The sequence below is a fragment of the Marmota flaviventris genome, chromosome 3 (assembly GCF_047511675.1).
Source record: "Marmota flaviventris isolate mMarFla1 chromosome 3, mMarFla1.hap1, whole genome shotgun sequence".
Lineage (NCBI taxonomy): Eukaryota > Metazoa > Chordata > Mammalia > Rodentia > Sciuridae > Marmota > Marmota flaviventris.
The window spans coordinates 3,747,616-3,754,528 of NC_092500.1; the positions used below are offsets into that span (position 1 = coordinate 3,747,616).

Below are 6,913 nucleotides of genomic sequence, written 5' to 3' on the forward strand. Positions count from 1 at the left end.
TTTCCAAGGGCTTCCTGCATGGAGCCATCAATTGTCTTGGTATTGTGGCATTTTGTATCCTCCCTTTCTGTTTGTAGCAGGTTATTTATGGTGTTTCTGTAAAAACCACTATGGTCGTTATTTAAATTAAACAAAAGGGGGAAATGTTAGAGTCTGTAAACAAGTCAAAATAACACCTGGCATTTTGCCAGGGGAATGTTAGAGTTCGTAAACAAGTCTGGATGGTGCCTGGCAAAATGCCAGAGGGAGTGGTTTGAGAAGTAACAAAAGCCAGCCATTAAGTGTGGAGATTCCTTATTGGTTGACTGCTGTATCTAGTTTATGCTAATTAGATAAGTTGTGTGGAATGTATAAATACTGCTCCTGTCCTGCAATAAAGGGCTCCCTCTCCTGCTGCATCAATGTACACAAGTTGTTCATCACCCCCCGGTTATTTTGCTGCAGCCGGCCTGCACCCAGCACGCCTGTGCCCATGCACGCAGACACAAAAGCACCCCATCCTCGGAGATTTTTTTCCCTTAGAATTTTACATCCTACACGTTCAAATTTAGCAACACCCAGCTTGTTTTGTGTAGAAACTTTTTGCTAGTGAAATAGCACACAGCTACTTTACACTGCAATAGCATTTATGGTGAGGAGATCACACATACCCTGGGTTTGCTTGTTCTTATCAGGGTGCATGCAACCCGCTCGACATTTAGACACACTTTATCTTCTACGTGTTTTCCTGTAGCAAGGTATGCATAGAACTTGACTGACATTTACTGTTGAAAGGCACAGTTCTGTGGCATCACATGCTCTTACAATATTGTATGACCATCACTGTCATTTGCTTCCAGAACTTTCTCCATCATCCCAAACTGAGATTCTGGACCCATTGAACACTAACTCCCCATATCCCACGCAGAGCTTGGATTTGCTGGAGGGAGGTTTGGGGACACTGGGTGAAATCAGGTCTGTAGTTCACAGATAGTGTGTCCTGGCTGACTTTCTGGTGTGAACATTTTACAGAGATTATACAGGACAGCGATGCTCAGATCTTTTGCCTTCACGACACTTTCACTCTTGGAAAGTGTTGAGAACTCCAAAATGTGTTTATCTTGGCTTTTGTCGAGATTGATAGAATTAGAAATGAAAACTAGGAAAATCCTTTAATATTTAATCATTCATATAAAATAACAGGAAGCCATTCAGATGTCATAAATAATAGATGTCATAAATGATATCCTAATGAAAATGATCGTGTTTTTCAAAGCAGAACATTTTTGAAGCTCTCCTGCATGTTTGGCCTAATAGGGAGCAGTAGCTGGATGCTCACGTCTGCTTCTGCGTTCAACCTGCTGCCGGGCTACTTTTATTGACATCGAGGAAATCAATTGACCTAATGCCCAGGAGGGTCCCGTGCTTTGCCACGGCTGTTCCTCCGGCCTGAGGGAGGGGATGTAGTGACTAGAGGTTATTGTGGGAACTTGTCAAAACTTCTCCAAAATCCAACAGGAGGACGTTTCTTTTCTTTTCCTGCTTTTGTGCAGTGTACTTCACAGATCATACAAGTCACCTTCTGGAAGGGCACAATTCAAGGGTAGGCAGAGTATTCTCAGTTGCAAAACCCTCATCTATTCTCCCCTGGGCTTCTGGGAGCACGTTTGAGGTCAGTGTGTTCAGGCCAGGGTCAAACCAGGAAAGCAGCCCTGTCCCTGGTCAGAAGACACAATGGAAAGAGGTGCCACATGGCCATTCCCTGAGGAAGGCACAAAGGGGCTGCCCAGCAGAGAGGGTGCCAGGAATGCCCGTGACGGACGCTCGGTGGGTAGGGCCATGCCTGTTGTCCCCCTACAGGCTGCTGCATGGCCTTCTCTCACTTGCCTTCACAAGTGCTCTGAGGTGAGTTCCCATCACCATGGGACACAGAGCCCTTCCCAGGGCTCCAGGGAAGAGTGACTTCCTCCACTTCCTGGCCTCCAGAGGCCCCTGTCCCTTGACCTGCGACTCCTTCTTTCACTTTGAAACTGGCAGTGCCTTCAGGTCTCTCTCTGTCTCTGACCTCCTTCCTCTTGAAGGACCCTGGGGATTCCACTGGACCCACTGAGGTCACCAGGTAATCTCAGGATTCTTGACCTGGTCACCTCTGTAAGGTTCTTCTGCCATGTGAGGTGATTTGTTTGCAGGTTCTGGGGACGAGGACGTTGACACCTTGGGACCATTATTCTGCCAGCCACCATGATCAGGAGGGTGGCACCCAGGGCGGATGACCGCCATGGGCTGCAGCGATGGGGGCTCCTCTCACAGCCCTGAGCCTCGGTGTCCCCAGGGGTGTAGAGGAGACAAGGAAAGGCCTAGCTCACCGGTGGTCAGAGGCTGGGCAGGTGAAGTATCTGCAGGTCCTCGGCGGGGCTGGCCCTGGGGAGTGTGGGTACAGTGTGTCCGTGCTGCCATCAGGGTGGGAGCCGCAGGGAGAGTGTGCTGGAGGAGGTGGAGAGGGAAGGGAGGAGGAGGAGGGAAAGGAAGGAGAGGAGGGAGAGGAGGAGGAGGAGGAAGGGGAGGAGTTTGGTGGAGTGACAGGTGGGAAGTTTTCTGAGGCCCCCAAGGGCTGCTGTGCTGGCTGTGCGGGGGCTGGGTGGGGGCCTTTGCCCTTGCAGCCCAGGGACAAGGTCTTGACAAGCTGCCAGGCTGCCCTAGCACCCACCCGGCCTGGGCTGCCCGGCCTGCTTCGGAATGGTAGACGTGCCGCCCTGGGGTGGGGCAGGGGAGGGCTAGTTGTGCCCTGGGCCTGTTGGAGACCCCCTTCTCCTGAGGACCTTGGGAGGATCTGGGGGCTGTGGCACAGAAGCCAGCCCCAGGGAGCTGTTCTGTCCACCAGCCATTGTGCCGGAGGCCAAGCTGGCCAGGGGTGGGGCGGGGGCTCCCTTGCTGACCACACAGCACCTACCCCAGACGCCCGGGCTGTGGGCTGCGGTTCTGGAGCCTCCCTGGGGCCAGCCTGTGCCAGTGACACAGGCAGAACAGCAGTCCATCTGTCCACTGCCCCTTCCTGAGTCCAGGGTTGATCCCAGACACAGGCAGGAAACATGCTAGGCACCAGGGAGAGCCAGGGGTGGAAGGGCAGGGCAGAGGCCCGAGCAGGCCGGTGCCACCAGCCAGAGGGGGTCTTGTGGATTCCACGGGTTATAGCAGGAAGGACTGGAGCTTCTGTTAGCGTGAGTCCTCCCCAGTGAGGGGCGTCACAGCGACAGGACCCAAGTTCCCCGCCTGGCTGCTCCAAGTCTCAGATTCCCCTCCTGTAGAGCGAAGGGGGCACTTATTTCAAAGCCAGGACAAGAGTGCTGGCCCCAGCAGGCTGTGTGACCTTGAGCCTTCCCTTCTCACCTCTGCTGCGGGTGGGCACAGCCTGCCCTTGGCCCAGGAAGGCAGCTGGGGAGGCCCCGCCCCGTGCACTCCCCCGGACCTCAGAACTGCAGCAGAGCTGGCACAGGCCCAAGACCCCACAGGGGACACGAGGGCGGGAGAGCCACCCAGTGCCACCCAGGTGCTCCTGACTCTCAGCTCAGGGCTCCTGCCACCTAGGTGTGTACGCGTAAGTGCTCATGTGGGCCTGTGAGTGCGTATTTGTTGTGTGTGTGCTGCGTGTGTGGGCGTGCGTGCTTGCCTGTGTGCACACACGTGAGGTTCTGTTCACTCTCAGGGATTGAGACCGTGGGCATCAGGTGCAAAGACAAAGGTAAGAGGAACAGCTGTCCTGGGCCTTGGCCTGCCTCCGCTGACCCACCGTCTGCTGAGGACCGGGAAGGCACTGAGACCTGGAACTCAGCAGAGCCAGGGTCAGTGGGGCCAGGGAGCCTCTGCAGACCATGCTGCCAGCACCTCTGACCTTCTCTGCGGCCTGTTTCCCAACTTCCCTGGCTCAAGGGCATCTTGCCTGTGTCTCTTGGTTTCAAGCCATTCCAAGAGCCAGCTGCCGTGTCCTTGTAAGTCTCTGTGTCCCAGTGAGTGGCTACAGAATTTTCCCCTGCCCAGGGAGGGTGCCGAGGGCAGCCTGCCCCTGCTTGTGCCCTGAAGGGCTCTTTCCCTGCTGACCAGCCTCGATGGGCACTGGGCTTGTTCCCAGTGCCCTTCCTGGAGGCCCAGAGACCTCCTTTTTAAGGCTCGGCAGTAATTCCGACAGCATCCATTTCTCCACGATTGGCTTCATCCGGGAACAAAGATAGAATTGTAATGGCCTGTGGGAAAGGGGCACAAAGATTTTTTTTTCCTTCCTGATCTGAGCCCTGTCACCAGGCCAATGGGTCTGCCTGGGAATCCAGTAGCTTCTGGGAGCAGGCTGGGGCAGGTGGTTTGGGCAGTCCCCCAGGCAGGGCCTTCCTGGGGACATCCACCTGCCCCAGGTCATCTACACCTGAGAGCCTTGGGGTTTCCCGTCTCCTCCCCACGCCTGAAGTCCGGCCCTCCTGCTCCTGGCTCTGAGCTGCCGAGCTGGATTTCCCCGTCTCTGCTCAGGTCTTGACCTCTGTCCTCCTCCCTCCTGGCCTGCCCACTCTCCCTGGCTGTCCCCAGCACCTCCCGGGCTGTCTCCTGGCAGGCCTTCCTCCTGAGCTGCCTGCTGGGGCCTCAGCGGAACCCCCAGTACTCTCTCAGCCTGGCCCCTCCTGCTTTCCGCCTCAGCCGGCTGCAGCCAGTGGCGTGGGAGAGGCCTCCACCCCATCACCTCCCCATCCTCACCTCCTCCCTGGGGCACCACTGCTCCCCACACAGACCCCCCCTCTCCCTGGTGCGGCCTAAAATGTTCCCGGGGCTTCAAGGGGCTGCAGGGTAAGGCCTCACGTCCTGGTGCACTCCTGGCCCCCGGATGCCCTGTGCTCTGGGTGGCTTAAATTCTGCACCCTGACACGTGCGCTCGCCCCCAGGCAGCTCTGAAAGGCTGCTGGCCACAGCCATCAGGGCCTGGGGGAGGACTGGACGGGGTGAGGGAGAGCCGGGGGAGGAGCCAGGATGACAGGACTCTGGCTTGAGCTCCAGAGTGGGCTCAGGACCTTTGCCCTGGAGGGAAGATGTGGCCGGAAGTCTGGGCTGAAGAGGCCAGGGCTTTGGGCCCTGAGAGGGGCAGGGTTAGGAACCACGCTGGTGCTGCCAGCCCCACCAGGCGCCCCTCCGTGAACAGACCTGGTCCTGATGTCCCCGTAGTCCTCCTCGGCACCATGGGCTGACCCCTGAGGGCCATGTGACCTGACTGTGGTGGCCTTCTGTCTGTGGGGCAGGGGGCCTGAGAGGGTGGCCTGCAGTCGCCCCTCCCTGGTCGCCAGGCAATCCTTCCCTGGGGAAGACCCCCACAGCACGCCCACCACCTGTGCCCCAGCCCTGCCCGCCCTGTAGAGCTGAGAGTGTCCTCGGGCTTCTGCTCCAACTCTACGGAGTCCAGGTCACTTTGCAAGGGCTCCAAATGCCACCAGACCCACAGATCCCATGGCCAACATAGCCCAGGGCTGGCTTCTCCAAGGACAGGAGGAGACCTGACCTCAGGTACACCCCCTTGCTGGACGCCCTGTCCAGCAAAGGTTCAGTGTGGAGGTTGGGAGCCCTGGCTTCCAGCCCTGGGTGCCCTGAGTACAGCATGACCTTGGCCTGATCTTTGGACTCTTGGGGCCACGTCACACAGATGCTGAGCAAGGAGGCCCTTTTGCCTAGTGACTCGGATGGCTGTGTCCTGACAATCTGCCCACAACACCCCACTTCCTGCCACTGCCCTGCTCCTGAGGGGCCCCAGACCACCAAGAAGAGGCATTGGCCAGTGCTGGAGGCCAAGGGCCAGCAGCTAGCACTTGGCCAACGGCCTCTGACTGGGCCAGACTAGCGTGCACTCGGGGTGACTGTGTCACTTGGGCTGTCAAGGCCCAGCTTCTCCTGCCCATCTCTCTGTCTCAGGAGCTCCAGTATCCCCAGCGCCCAAGGGCCCCCCGCCCCCCCGATGTGGTCACAGGGTGGCTATTATCATGAACTGCCCAGGAAGGATCAACTACAAGATGAATTTCCAACTGAATCTGGCCAGAGGGTGACAGACGAGAGCCCCCTCTGTGGGGTGGGGAACGCTGGGTCCAGCATGCGGCTTCACATGTGGCCTGCTGACTAAGAGGCCAGCACTGAGGACAGGCTGCCCCAGCAGGGGCAGTGCCTGGGACCCGTATCCTGCCGGGTGCAGCAGTATGGGTGCTAAAGCAAGCTGGGAACCCAGAGGCTGACCCAGCTGTCCAGCCCGGGTCTCTGTCCTGGCCATGCCACTGCCCACCACCAACTGAATCTGGGAGCAGTCCGCAGCCTTGTCTCCAAAAGCCACACTCCTGCTGAACTCCTAGAAGCCTCTGGGTCCTCAAATCCTGCCCCACTGCCCTTCCCCTCCTGCATTTCCTGAGTGCAGGGACGTGTCTTCTCCTGGGAGGCTGGCTGCTGTCACCCTGCGCTCCTGGAAAGAGGCTGGGCCTCAGCAGGTCTCCAGGAAGGTCCCAAACACTGGCCTGCTGGCTCTGCCCCTGCCTGTGCTCTTGGCCCGAGCCCCTCCCCAGCCTCAGCTGCCTCCACCCCACCCCCCTGGAGTCTCTTCCCTCCTCCCGGGGCTCCCCCTGGGTGCAGAGCTCGCGCTGCAGCCCACCCACCTCCTGCATGGCACATGCTGCTCCCTGAGCCTGGAGCACACACTCCTGCCTCTGCAGCCGGGTGGCCCAGAGTATTGGGAAGGGCGTCCCTGTCCCTGGCAGAAGTGGCCCCTGCCCTGCCCCCTCAGGCGCAGCGTTAGTCCACAACCGGTCCTGTCTCCCAGGAGCCCATGTTGCTGGCCGTCCTTGGGCTGGGTGTCTGGGGTTGGGCTGGAGGGCTGGACGCCTCCAGAGCCCAGTCTGCCCAGCTTCCATGCCCTGCGGGAGAGCCG

The 6,913-nt window shown here is 58.4% G+C and overlaps 1 long non-coding RNA gene across 1 annotated transcript; it reads right to left on the reverse strand.

The window, feature by feature from the left end:
- Positions 1 to 1,132: 1,132 nt before the first annotated feature.
- LOC139704975 (uncharacterized) lies at positions 1,133 to 6,703 on the reverse strand. The gene is made up of 2 exons (XR_011706903.1): positions 6,642 to 6,703; positions 1,133 to 4,217 (listed from the first exon to the last, which is right to left on the reverse strand). It is a non-coding gene; the product is annotated as an uncharacterized lncRNA (long non-coding RNA).
- Positions 6,704 to 6,913: the final 210 nt, after the last annotated feature.